At 46.1% G+C, this 14,688-nt stretch overlaps 1 protein-coding gene across 2 annotated transcripts in view; it reads right to left on the reverse strand.

Annotated features, from left to right (window-relative positions):
* The window catches only part of DPY19L4 (dpy-19 like 4), a 1,421,953-nt gene that overhangs the window by 731,706 nt on the left and 675,559 nt on the right, over positions 1–14,688 (reverse strand). The window lies entirely within an intron of this gene.

The following is a 14,688-nucleotide window of genomic DNA, read 5'->3' on the forward strand; positions in this document are numbered from 1 at the left end:
CTAAACAAGTTACACAAAATGAGTGAAAGTACCAGGGTGGTATCTGCTTGTCACAGCAAAGACAGTTATTAGCCTTCTCTGACACTAGTCAAGAAAAATACAGTTTTGTACCTACCATAAATGTAGATGTTCGAGTGTATACACTGCTGCAGTCATTACACTTGGGTTATCCTACCATCAGGCGGTTCCCCACTCGGCCTGAGTTCCAAAGTCTTGGTCCAGCGTCGTTTGCTGTCGCCTCCTCCCTGACGTCAGTGCAGCAGGGGTATACAAGATGCAGCCGACGCCATTTTCTTCTGCTTTTCTTGCCCCAGATGTCAGATGCCCCCAAATAGGTAGGTAATTCAAATTGCTAATAAAACATACATAATAAAAGCAAACAACAACTTTCAGCTACCAGCAAATACTCCCCATAGGTAGTAAGGGTAGAAGACATAGGTACGTACCAGCAGGTAAGAGGGGAAGGAGGGAGGGTAACCTGGACTGCAGCAGTGTTTACACTCGTACATCTACATTTATGGTAGGTACAAAACTGTGCTATGTTCATCGTGTTACACTGCTGCAGTCATCACACTTGGGTAGAATCCCAAAGCTGAGGTTGGGTGGCTGGTTCTATAAGGCATTAGGGGTGGCTATAAGGCCCTGCAGAACTGCAGTGGCGAAGCCAGCTCTGGATTTAGATATAGAGGCAGATGGTAATGCTTGGTGAAGGTATGCACAGAACTCCAAGTTGCTGCTTCCAAAATATCCTTGGTAGGTACTCCTCTGAGGTAGGCAGTTGAAGTGGCTGTTGCCCTAGTAGAGTGAGATCTAATGCTGCTAGGTACAGTTCCCATGGTGTGTATAGCAGAAACGTATACAATGTCCTATCCATTTTGAAATAGTCTGGTTTGAAATGGCTTTTCCCTGTGCTCCTGCAGCATATGCTACCAATAATTACTCAGATTTCCTGAAAGCTTTGGTTTTGTCCAAGTTGAAGCGTAACAGGCTGTGAATGTCCAAGGAATGCAGTAGTCTCTCCCCTTTATTCTGTGGTTTTGGATAAAAAGTTGGCAAATTAATAGTTTAGTTTACAGCCACACTGGATACCACCTTTGGCATAAACGTAGGGTTAGTTCTTAAAGACACCTTGCCCTGGTGGAAAACGAGGAAAGGTTCCACTGTCATTAGTGCCTGTAATTCTGAAACTCTTTGTGCTGATGTTATTGCCAGGAGTAGAGCAGTTTTCCAAGAGATATATTTTAATTCTGCTGTGTTAGCTGGCTCAAAAGGAGGTAAAGTCAATTTTTCCAAAACAAAGTTGAGGTCCCAAGTTGGAGTAGGTGCTCTATGGGGTGGTCTTATGTTTTTAGCCCCTCTGAGGTACTGTCTTTGCAAAGGATTAGAGAAAATTGGTGGATCCGTGTTGTAATGAGCAGAGATGGCAGAGGAGTGGATCTTGATGGATGAGAAGGAGAGTCCTTTGTCCAGCATCTCAAGGCTCTGTGCTTGGTTCCAGGCAGAGAATCTCTTCCATTTATCCAAATAGGCTTTCCTGGTACTAGGCCTTCTGGCCACCAGAATGACATCCATAACAGCTTTTGAGAGCGGCATTGCCTGCTTGACTAAGGAATCTTCCATGCAGCTAGGTTTAAGGTCTTTAGCTGGCTGTGTAGTATCTGATTGTTATGCTGAGTCAGCAGATGTGGGATTTGAGGCAAAATCCAAGGTGATCCTTGTGCTAAGTTCTTTAAGATTGGGTAACAGTGCTGGCGTGGCTGTCTGGTGCAATCAGGATCATCTTTGGCTCTTCCTGCCTGGCTTTTATGAGTACCTTTGGCAGGAGAGGTAGTGGTGGGAAAGCGTATACTTGTAGGTTTTTCCAGCTGAATGAGAGGGTATCCACTTTCCATGCTTGTGGATGTTAACTCCTTGTGCAGAATTTCTGTAGCTGGCAGTTCATTGGGGATGCAAACAGATCTATGTCCGGGCTCCACCATTTCTGTGTTATCATTCTGAATATCTGTGGATTCAATTCCCATTCATGGGGATCCATGATGTTTCTGCTTAAGTCGTCTGCCAGTGTGTTTTTCTCTCCTGGCAGGAATTCTGCTTGCAGATGAACTTGATAGTTTAAAGCTGTGTTCCACAATGTCATGGCTTGTCTGCAGAGGGGGTAGGAGTGAGTGCCCCCTTGCTTGTTTATGTACCACACAACTGTGGTGTTGTCTGTCTTTAGAAGTAGTTGTCCTGGATGCAGCAGGTCCTTGAAAGCTATAAGTGCATTTTGTACAGCTAGCATCAACTTTTTGATTGATGTGAAGATGCCTTTGTTATGCGGGCTACTTGCCCTGAATACAGTTGCCTGCCATGTGTGCTCCCCAGGCATAATCCAATGCATCTGTTGTCAGTGTTTGCCTAGCTGTGGGTTGAGTAAAAGGCTGTCCCTTGTTGAGGTGACAAGCTTGAGCCCACCATTGAAACTCTTATTGAAGGCAAGGAATTAGTGGTATAACTGTTTCCAAACTTTGACAGTGTTGAGACCATACATTCTTTAGGTACCACTGTAGTTTCCTCATATGCAGTCTGGCATATGGAATTAGTAGTATGCAAGATGCCATGTAACCCAAGGCCTGCAGAATTTTTCTTGCAGGGAGTTGAGTCTTTGGTGCCATCAGTTGAAAGTATTGAGTCAGTTGTCCTTGCTTGTCTGGCGTGAGATAAGCCATCTGGGCTGTTGTGCTCAAGCTGCCACCCAGGAATATTATCTCTTGTGAGGGCACTAGTTTTGATTTCTTTTCGTTTACTGTGTACCCCAGGCAACTTAATAACTTTTTTTACAAATGCCAGATGCTTTAGAAGAATGTCCTTGCTCTCTGTTTGAATCAGGCAGTCGTCCAGGTACGGATAAATTTGAATTATTTTCTGTCTGCAAAATGCAATTACTGGTGCCAGGCATTTTGTGAAGACCCTGGGCGCAGTAGATAAGCCAAAGGGCAGTGCAGAGAATTGATAATGCATTGAACCAGCTATGAATCTGAGGTACCTTCTGCAGTTTTGTCTGATAGGGACATGCAGGTATGCCTCCTTGAGGTCCAATGTCACGAGCCAAGCTTTCTTGCCCAGCATGGGAAGAAGCTGCTGTAGTGTCAACATTTTGAATTTCGGAACATCCAGGTAAGTGTTTAGAGAAGAAAGATCCAGAATGGGCCTCTAGGCTTTGTCCTTCCTGGGAACTAGAAAGAGTCTTGAGTAAAATCCTTGTCATTGTTCCTGTGGTGGTACCTTTTGAATAGCTCTCATATCCATGAGTGCTGTAATTTGTTTTTGAGCCTCTGCCCATTGATTTGGTGGCAGATTTGACATCCTTTTAACCTTGGCAGAGTGTGAAAGTGGAACCTGTAACCTTGAGATACAATGTTAAGAACCCATTTGTCTTTGGTGATCATATGCCAATTGTGATAAAAAAGTGCCAGTTTTCCTCCCAAGGGGGCTGCCAAGAGAGAGATGTTTGACAGCTGTAGCGGGAAGTCATTGGGGCTGCTTTTTATATGGTTGGGACCTGTCTTCCCCTTCTTTCTGGCTTGATGCAACCCATTATCGAGGCCTGTAAGGACCTTGTGGTTGACCTCTACCTCTTGGATGTCTGTATCTGCCCCTTTGAGGTCTGTCTGTAAGTGGAAAGGACCAATTCTTAGTTGGCCAATTTCTGCTAAATCTAGGAGGCTGAACCTGTAAGAAATCTTTCACTGTTTGCATAGATTTTGCCTTATCCTCCATTTTCTTTAATACCTCTTCTGCCTTAACTCCAAATAACACATCCTGCAGCAAAGGTGCATCCAATAGTTTTGCTTTAACATGGTCTGGTAACGTATGTTCTTTTAACCTAGCATGTCTTCTAATGACAGAGCCTGCAACGGCTGCTCTACAGGAGGCCTCTAAAGAGTCAAAACCACATTGCAAAGTATGTTTTCCCACCTGTTCCGCTGCATGCAATAAATCCTGCATTTCTTTTAAAGTAGGAGGATCTGAATCTGGAAGCATTTTTTGTTTCAACTGAGACAGTAGAAATTGCTGATATTTCAGGATGTGAAACTGGCAATTTAAGGCTTTCATTGCTAAAGTTGCAAACGTATATACTTTCTTTCCCCATCTGTCTAATGCTCTGGAATCTCTGTCAGAGGGAACTGGATTCTTGGCTGATGAGGCCTTAACCCCTTTGGGTCCCTGGGAAATAGTTTCAGGGTCAGCAACAGGGCTTCTGTACAGAAATTTGTGAGAGTCAGGGACTCTGTAGTATCTGTCAGGTTTAACTGGGGCTGGAGGTAAGGAATCAGGATTTAGGTTGGATTCAGTATACATATCATCCACAATATCTACCACTGGCGGAATAGCAAGGGGTCTGTGTTGAGGTAATAAAAGGAAGTCTCTAAGCCTTTTCTTGGATTCTGAGTAATCCTGTCCTTCCCAATGGAAATGCTCCCTCATGGTATGCAAGGTTTCCCCAAAGGAGTAATCCTCAGGCGGAGAGGCGGATGGAATTGACTCCTCAGCATCAGAATCCTCATAAGGGGGTAAGGAATATCCTAGGTCTGAGGATGAACCTGAAGAGATGGACACCTGGTCAGATGAATCATAGTCTGCATCCTGTCTAGGCCTTTTATCAGGAGGGTGATGGGACCCCCTGATCAGAGTGATTAGGTCTTCGGCCATCTTGAGCACTTGTTTCTTAGGCATGGAGGCCTGTGCTGGAGAATGCTGTATTTGTTTCTTTGATTTTAAAGCTGGCTTAGACTTAGCAGAGGGCTTACTGCTTAACTGAGTAGGTCTGAAAACACCCTCTGAAGCTGCGGGTAGTTCAGCTACTCCGGATCCCTCTGAATGGTCAGTTTCGGTAGGCTGAATAACTTGTGCATCTGAAGGCCCAGCCATCTCCACGTTGGAGTCAAAGGTGGCCTGTGGTTCTGCAGAAGCGGTCGTCAGGGGCTGCGAAGGCGCCTCGCTGAAAACCGGAGAACTGGCGACTGGCCCAGAAGAGGCTTTGTCGTCAGTTTTTGGCCTTGGATGCCTATCCTTGTCTTTGCGCTTTTTATGTATTACGGTCGTCGGTAGTTCCGACGGCATGGTATAATTGAATTTTCTACCAAAATAATATCGGGCAAAATCAAACCGACGTTTAATAGTGCGTTTGTTAAACCTAGCACAAAACTGACAACCAGTGACGTCGTGGTCTGGGCCTAGGCATGGGATACAATAAGAATGGAAATCCTTATGAGGTATTTGCTTCCCACAAGAAATACAGTTATTAACTTTTACTGACATCGGTCTGAGGCAAGAAAAAGTTTCCCCAACGGGGTACTTAGCTTTGTAGAAGACTTCGGTTCTGGATTCGGAAAGAAAATCTCAGGAAACGGCCAACCGGCACTTGTGAACTGCTTTTGCTTCGGGCACCGCGCGGCAAGAAAGACTGAAGAAAATGGCGTTAGCTGCATCTTATATACCCTGCCGCACTGACGTCAGGGAGGAGGCAACAGCAACCGACGCCGGACCAAGACTTTGGAACTCAGGCCGACTGGGGAACCGCCTGACGGCAGGATAACCCAAGTGTAATGACTGCAGCAGTGTAACACGATGAACATCATAAGAAAATATCCTCAACAGGGTACTTAGTTTTAGGTATGTTCTTTCTCAGGTGCAGACCAACCGATGTACTGACTAGCACTATGCTTCAGGTTTCAGGATCTGATGGAAAGAAAGTGCACTTGTGTACATTTACCATAAATGTAGATGCTCGAGTGTATTCAGTGTTGCAGTCATCACCTGTGGGTTATCCCTGCTATGGTAGCCCTTGTCCGGCCCAAATACCAGAGTCAATGTTTTCTGCGTCGGCTGCTGTCGCTTGTTGATTGACATGGTTGTCATTGCTATACAGCAAGGCAGCCGATGCCATTACGTCAGTTTTTCTTGCCCTAACCAGTCAGAAGCCCAAGGAAATATGGTAAAGTAGTCCTGGTGGCTAAAAGCCACCATAAGAAGCTTATGACTCCCTAAGGAAAGAAGATATAAGATAAAGGGGGGGGGGGACCAGGACTGCAACAGTGAATACACTTGAACATCTACATTTATGGTAAGTGTACACAACTGTACTATGTTCTTCATGTTTCACTGTTGCAGTCATCACCTGTGGGAGGATTCCCAAAGCTGAGGAGAGGGGTGGAAGGATTAGCGGCCTAGGCATGGGTAAGGGTGCAGAAAGTACAGTTGTGTACACTTACCATAAATATAGATGCTTGAGTGTATTCACTGTTGCAGTTATCTGCCTGCAGGTAGCCCTCAGTTGGCCCGAATACCAGAGTCTTGGGATTTCTGCATCTGATGTGGTCGCCTCTTCCATGACATCAGGTTGTCAGGGGTATAAAACATGCAACCGATGCCATTACATCAGTTTTTCTTGCCCCAGATGTCAGGAGCCCCCAAAATAGGAAGCAATTACATGGTGTGGAACACCTCCAGTAAAAAGTAAATACTATTGCCATAAGATATGGCCAAAAAGAGGATAGGTGGAAAGAATAGAAAAGTCAGGGGGCTGTAGGGAAGGTAACCAGGACTGCAACAGTGAATACACTTGAACATTTACATTTATGGTAAGTGTACACAACTGTACTATGTTCTTTGTGTTTCACTGTTGCAGTCATCACACACAGGGTGATTCCCAAAGCTGAGGAAGGGTGGAGGCAGTCAAGAAGTATTGGATCTGGCTAGCAGGCCTTGTAAGATTGCTGTGGCAAATCCAGCTCTGGATTTAGAAAAAACAGGTAAGTGGTAATGCTTGGTGAAGGTGTGTACTAAACTCCAGGTTGCAGCTTCCAGGATGTTCCTGGTAGGGACTCCCCTGAGGAATGCTGTAGAGGTTGAGATAGCCCTAGTGGAATGAGTTCTGATCCCCTGTGGGGTAGGTTTCCCATGATGTTTGTAGCAGAAATGGATGCAGTGTGCTATCCATTTGGAAATGGTTTGCTCTGAAATGGCCTTGCCCTCTGCCCCAGTAGCGAAGCTGACTAGCAGCTGGTCAGAATTTCTGAAAGGTTTAGTTCTGTCAAGGTAGAACCTGAGCTGTCTGTGCATGTCCAAGGAGTGCAGAATCCTTTCCCCTTTATTTTGAGGATTAGGGAAAAAGACTGGTAAAATGGATGGATTGGTTTAAAGTCACACTGGATACCACCTTGGGCATAAATGATGGGTTAGTCCCGAGGGAAGCCATGTCCGCATGGAAAATAATGAAGGGTTCCACAGCCATTAGTGCCTGTAACTCAGACACTCTTCTTGCTGAAGTAATGGCTAGCAGTAAGGCTGTTTCCCAAGAGAGGGATTTTAACTCTCCTGTAGCAGCAGGCTCAAAAGGGCGAAACGTGAGCTTTTCTAGTACAAAGTTAAGGTCCCAGGCAGGGGTGGGAGCTCTCCTCGGGGGCCTTAAATTGTTAGCTCCTCTCAGGAACTGTTTGATGAGAGGGTGAGAAAATAGAGGTGGCTCAGTATTATACTGAGCTGAAATGGCAGATGCATGAATTTTAACTGATGAGAAGGATAGGCCTTTGTGCAGTAGCTCTGCTAGGTAATCTAGGATTTGAGGTAAGGTGGGCACAGCTGTGTCCTTTCCTTGAGATTGGGTCCAAGAACAATATCTTTTCCACTTTTCTGAATAGGATTTCCTAGTACTAGGCTTTCTGGCCTCAAGGATGATGTCCAGCACCTGTTTGCTGAGGGTTGCTGGTGGTGTACTCAGGGGATAAGCCAGGCTGCAAGGTTCAGGGTTTGCAGCTGTGGATGCAAAATCTGTCCCTCCTGCTGGACAGCAGGGAGGGGGTCTGATGTAGGTGCAGGGTGGCACTGCTGTCAGACTGCGTAGGAGTGGGTACCAGTGCTGGTGTGGCCAGTCTGGGGCAATAAAGATTGTACTTGGCCTGTTCTGTTTGATCTTGAGTAGTACTTTTGAGAGGAGGGGCAGAGGGGGAAAGGCATAAATTGAGAGGTTTTCCCAGGTAAAGGATAGGGCATCCACTTTCCATGCTTGGCTGTGGGGATTTCTGGTGCAAAATTTGTTCAATTGATGGTTTATGGGGAGGCAAAGAGGTCCACCTCTGTAGTCCCCCACCTGTAGATTAGAAGTTTGAATGAGTTGGGTTCCAGCTTCCACTCGTGTGGGTCCAGTAGATTTCTGCTCAAGTCGTCTGCCAATTAATTTTGTTTACCTGGCAGGAATTGCTTGCAGGTGCACTTGGTTGTTCAGGGCCATGTTCCACAGGGCCATGGCTAATCTGCAGAGAGGGTAGGAATGAGTTCCCTCCTGCTTGTTTATGTACCACATAACTGTGGTGTTGTCTGTCTTTATCAGGAGTTGTCCTGGATAGATAAGGTAATTTAAAGGCTGTCACAGCATTCTGTACAGCTAACATTTCTTTTTGGTTGGTATGCAGGGGAATTTGTTCTGGGCTCCATTTGCCTTGAATGCATTTGCCTGCCATGTGACCCCCCATGCATAGTCTGATGCATCTGTTGTCAGGGGTTGTGTGGCGAGGGGTTGAGTGAAGGAAGTCCCTTGTTGTGGTTGCATGCCTCTGCCCACCAAAGGAACTCTGCCCTTAGACAAGGAATGATAGGAATCAGTGTTTCCAGGTCCTGAGAATGTTGACACCAGAGACTTTTTAAGTACCATTGAAGTTTCCTAACATGAAGTCTTGCATATGGAATTAGTAGAATGCATAAGGCCATGAACCCTATGGCTTGCAGTATTTTTCTTGCAGATAGCTCGGTTTTGATGGCCATTAGTTTGAAGTAGTTTGCCAAATAAGCCTGTTTTTTTTGAGTGAGGAATGCCATCTGGGAAGTTGTGTTCAAGCTTGCTCCCAGGAATACAATCTTTTGGTTGGGCATCAGTTGAGATTTCTTTTCACTGATGGTGTACCCCCAGAGAAGTTATAAGTCTCTTTACAAATGCCAGGTGCTGAAGAAGCAATTCCTGACTGCCCGCCTGAATTAGGCAATCATCCAAGTATGGGTAAATTTGAATATTTCTCTGCCTGCAGTATGCAATGGTTGGAGTCAGGCACTTTGTGAATACCCAGGGCGCAGTAGATAAGCCAAAGGGAAGTGCAGATAACTGATAATGCATAGAGCCTGCCCTGAAACGTAGATATTTCCTACAAGAGTCCCTTATGGGGATGTGCAGATAAGCTTCTTTTAAGTCTAGAGTGACTAGTCAGGTGTCCTTGGCTAGCATAGGAAGAAGCTGTTGCAGAGTCAACATTTTGAATTTTGGGACCACCAGGAAGGTGTTGAGAATTGACAGATCTAGGATAGGGTGCCAAGAGCCCTCTTTTCAGGGCACCAGGAATAGTCTGTAATAGAAACCTTGTCCCCTTTGCTCTGCTGGCACAGGTTGAATAGCCGTGATACTGAGAAGAGAAAGTACTCGCTTTTGAGCCTCTGCCCACTGGTTTGGAGGAAGGTCTAGCAGCCCGCTCAGGGTTGGCAATGAGTGGAGGTAGAATCTGTATCCCTGGGATACAATGTTTAGGACCCATCGGTCCTGGGTAACGGACATCCAGTTGTGTGCATGCAGGGCGAGTTTTCCTCCTAGGGGTGCAAGTACTTGGGCTTTGCTGGGAAGGAAGACAGACAAGTCATTGTGAACTTGTTATAAGGGGGTGGCTTACCACTCCTTGTTTTAGAGGAGGGAAGTACTCCATTGTTTAGATCTCTGCATTCCCTGAGACTGTAGTTTTGGTGGCCTGTTGCCCCTGGGTTTGGACTGAGAATGCCTGGGAGGGACTGGAAAGGACCAGTTTTCAGAAGACAAATGCCTACTGAATCTAGGTGGCTGCACCTGTAAGAAATCTTTAACAGTTTGCATAGATTTAGCTTTTTCCTCCATCTTTTTAAGAACAACTTCTGCTTTTGTGCCAAACAACCTTTCCTGGTTTAATGGAGCATCTGTTAATTTTGCTTTGAGATGGTCTGGCAAGATTTGCTCCTTCAGCCAAGCATGCCTTCTCAGTACAGACCCAGTGACAGCAGCCCTGCAAGATGCTTCTAAGGCATCAAAACCACACTGCAAAGTGTGTTTACTAACTTGGTTTGCAAAATGCATCAACTGTTGTAAATCTTTATTTTCTGTACAATCTGGAAGCAACAACATTTTTTGTTTAGTTCCATAATATGCTGCTGGCACTTTTCAACATGTGAAACTGGCAATTCAAAGCCCTGATGGCAAGAGTTGCAGAGGTATATACCTTCTTACCCCATCTGTCTAAAGCTCTAGAATCCCTGTCTGAAGGAGTAGGGTTTTTGGCTGTAGTAGCCTTAATGCCTTTAGGTACCTGGGAAATAGTCTCTGGATCTGCAGTGGGATTCTTAAAGAGAAATTTGTGAGAGTCCGGTACTCTGTAGTACCTGTCAGGCTTTCTAGGAGCTGGTGGTAAAGTATCAGGAGTAAGACTGGATTCCAAGAAGACATCATCTACAAAGTCCAGGACAGGGGGTATAGCTAGAGGCCTGTGCTGAGGCAAGTCTAAAAATTCTCGGAGTCTCTGTTTGGACTGAGGGTAGCCCTGGAATTTCCAGTGGAAATGCTCTCAAAGTATGCAAGGTTTCACCAAAAGAAAATTCCTCTGGAGGAGAAGCAGATGGTATGGAATCCTCTACATCTGAATCCTCAAAGGTAGATAAGGGTATGTCCTCGTAATCAGAGGGATCAGTCATCGGACTCATGGTCTGTAGAATCAGAAGGAAAATAAATTCTTTGTCTTTTAGAGGGGGAAGGCTGGCTTCCCCTAATTAAGGTTATAAGGTCTTCAGCCATTCTAAGCACTTGTTTCTGTGGCAAGGGAGCTTGAGCATGCGCTTTGGTCATCGGTTTTCTAGGTGTAGTGCGAACTCTGGGCCTGAGAAACTCTGCATTTTTAGTCAGAAACGAAGCTGTCAGCTTAATGCGAACATTGGAAGGTCGGAATACACCCTCATAAGCCGGTGTCTGCACAGCGGCTCTGGACCCATCCAAGGTAGAGATATCTGCAGGTTCCATAGTCAAAGAAGCATCTCGCGGCATACCGGACTCTGAATGGGTCTCAGCAGGGGCCTGCGAATCTGTAGAAGCGGGTATCAGAGGGTGCGAAAGCACTTCACTGAGTACCGGCGAACTGGCGACTAGCTTAATGGAAGCATCGTCGGCAGTTTTGGACCTATGCAGTCTGTCTCTGTCTTTATCCTTATGTTTTTTTCGGAAGATCGACAGTCGAATGGCTTATGAAGCCATTTCTGAAAACGGAGAACAAGAGTGAAAGAATTTAGTGACAAAGACAGCCCAACGACGAATAGCTCAGGCGTTAAACAAGGCACAAAACCTACAGAGAAGAACATTGTGGTCTGGGCCTAAACAGATGATGCAGTAAGAATGAAAATCTCTGTGAGGTATTTGCTTTCCACAGGCAAGACAATTGTTAACTTTTTCTGACATCGGTTAGAGCAAGAAAAAAGGATCCCCAACGGGGTACTTAGCTGTAGAAGACTTCAGGTTTGAAACTCGAAAAATTACAATTTCAGGTAGCGTCTGACCAGCACTTGTGATCTGCTTTTGCTTCGGGCTCCCACGCGGCAAGAAAAGCTGATGTAATGGCGTTGGCTGCATGTTTTATACCCCTGATGACCTGACATCATAGAAGAGGTGACAGCATCCGACGCAGAAATCCCAAGACTCTGGTATTTGGGCCAACTGAGGGCTACCTGCAGGCAGATAACCCAAGTGTGATGACTGCAACAGTGAAAGACGAAGAACATCTACAGAGGCAAATCCTGCTCTAGCCTTGGAGAAAAAGGGGTAGATGGTAATGCTTTGTAAAGATATGGACAGAGGTCATGTGGCAGCTTCCAAGATGTCCTTGGTGAGGAATGCTGTGGAAGTGGAGGCTGCCCTAGTGAAATGGGTACGAACAGACTTAGGGGGTCGTTTCCCATGTACTCTGAAGCAAAAACGGATACAGTGTGATATCCATTTGGAAATAGTTTGCTTAGAAATGGGCTTCCCCTCTGCCCCTGGGGCAAAGCTGACAAGAAGTTGGTCTGTTTTCCTGAAGGGTTTAGTATGGTCCAGGTAGTATCTGAGCTGTCTGTGCACATCTAGTGAGTGCAACATTCTTTCCCCTTTATTTTGAGGGTTAGGGAAGAAGGTGGGTAGATGTATGGCCTGGTTGAGAGTCACATTAGAAACCACCTTGGGCATAAAAGAGGGGTTAGTCCTCAGGGAGACCCTGTGTACATGGAAAATGATGAAGGGCTCAATGGCCATCAGTGCATGAAGTTCTGAAACCCTTCTGGCTGAGGTGATAGCTAGTAGGAAAGCAGTCTTCCAGGAGAGATATTTCAGTTCTGCTGAAGCAGCAGGTTCGAAGGGTGGTAAAGTTAGTTTTTCCAAAACATAATTCAGGTCCCAGGCTGGCGTGGATGGCCTTCTGGGACGTCTGATACTATAAGTCCCTCTTAAGAATTGTTTAATGAAAGGATGTGAGAACAGGGGCTGGTCTGCATCGAAATGAGCTGAAATGGCTGAGGCGTGGATTTTAATAGAAGAGAAGGATAGGCCACTATTGAGTAACTCTGCTAGATAGTCCAGGATAAGAGGGATTGAAGGTTGTGAGGAACTGCCTCCAGGAGCAGAATCATTTCCATTTCCCTGCGTAAGATTTTTTTGTGCTGTGCCTTCTGGCCTCTGTGATAATGTCTAGGACCCATTTGCTTAACAGGGGCCCCTTGTTTGCTTTTAGAGTATTAATCATGCTGACAGTTTGAGAGTCTGTAAGTCTGGGTGCAGCATTTCCCCCTCCCACCTGAGTCAAGAGGTCTGAGATCAGGGGAAGCTGCTTGTGGGGCTGTAAGGTCAGGCTGCACAGTAAGGGGTACCAATGCTGCCTGGGCCAATCTGGAGCAACGAGGATGGCCTTTGGTCTCTCCTCCCTTATCATGAACAGTACCTTTGGAATAAGAGGCAAAGGATGGAATGCGTGCACAAAAGGGAGTTCCAGGGGAAGGTCAAGGCATCCACCTTCCACTCTAGGTGGTGATACTCCCTGGTACAGAATTTTTTTAGCTGGTGGTTGAGGTGCGAAGCAAACAGCTCCACCTCCGGAGTTCCGCACTCCTGAGTGACTTGCAAAAAGATTTTTCTGTGGAGCTGCCACTTGTGGGGCCCAGTAAGTTTCTGCTTAAGTGGTCTGCCAGGGTGTTGATGATCTCTGGTAGGTATTGGGCTATTAGGTGTAATCCCATGGAGGAGGTGGTCAGCCAGTGGTTCATGGCTAGCCTGCACAGAGGGTAAGATTGGATCCCTCCCTGTTTGCTGATGTACCACATTACAGTGATGCTGTCTGTTTTGATAAGCACCCCTGGCCTGAGATGGGGTTTGAAGGATGTCAGAGCTTTTTGTACTGCCATCATTTCCTTCTGTTTGATGTGTAAGGGAAGGTGCTGGGCATCCCAAAGGCTTTGGGTGCACCTGCTTGTAGGTGAGCGTCCCAAGCAGAGGCATCAGTGGTGATGATCTGCCCGGTAGGGGGGGGAGGATGAAGGGAAGACCCTTGTTCTTGCCACTGGCCACCAAAGAAACTCACCCCTTATACAGGGATCAGAGGGAGAGAGGTCTCTAGAGGCCGAGAGTGCTGACACCAAAGGTTCTTAAGATACCACTGAAGTTTACTCATGTGAAGCCTGACCACAGGAACTGGAAGGATGCAAAATGCCATATACCCCAAGGCTTGCAGGAACTTCCTCGCCGTGAGGTGACTTCTGGAAGCCAGCTGGGTAAAGTAGAGAGGCAGGAAGCTCTGCTTTTCTGGGGATAGGAAGGCCATTTGGGATGCTGTGTCCAGCAGTGCTCCCAAGAAAATGATCTTCCTGGAGGGTGTTTGCTTTGATTTCTTCTCGTTGATGGTGAACCCTAAGGAAGTTAGGAGGGTTTTGACAAAGAGGAAGTCCTGGAGCAGCTTTTCTTTGCACTCTGCCTGAATGAGACAGTCATCCAGATAAGGGTAAATCTGTATGTTTCTTTTATCTGCAAAATTCTATGGCCGGGGCTAAGCATTTGGTGAATACCCTGGAAGATAAGCCAAAGGGTAGCGCAGAGAATCGAAAATGTTGTGAGCCTGCTCTCAAGCACAGGAATTTCCTGCAGGATTCCCTTATGGGGATGTGGAGGTAGGCATCTTTTAGGTCTAGTGTCACTAACCAGGCATTTTTGTCAGCATAGGCAGCAGCTGCTGCAACGTTAGCATTTTGAATTTGTGGATCACCAGGGAGGTGTTCAGAATGGATAGATCCAAGATGGGGTGCTGTCTTTCCTGGGAACAAGGAATAGTTTGGAATAAAAGCCTTTGCCTGTTTAATCTGTGGGAACAGGTTTTACTGCCCCCTGGGATAAGAGAGTATGGAGTTGTTTCAATGCCTCTGCCCACTGATTTGGAGGCAAGTCTGGGTACCCTCTTGGAATTGGGAGTTCATTGAAAGAGAATTAGTATCCCTGAAAAATGATCTTTAAGACCCAGTGGTCCTTTGTTACAGAAAGCCAATTTTCTTTGCAGAGGGAGAGCCTTCCTCCTAGCGTTTGGTGAGTGAAAGGAGGGGAGAGGGAGTCACTGAGAGTTTTTTCCACAGTAGGATGGCTTA

Source organism: Protopterus annectens, chromosome 3.part1 (assembly GCF_019279795.1).
Source record: "Protopterus annectens isolate FY-2018-M chromosome 3.part1, PAN1.0, whole genome shotgun sequence".
In the NCBI taxonomy this organism is placed as follows: Eukaryota; Metazoa; Chordata; order Ceratodontiformes; family Protopteridae; genus Protopterus; species Protopterus annectens.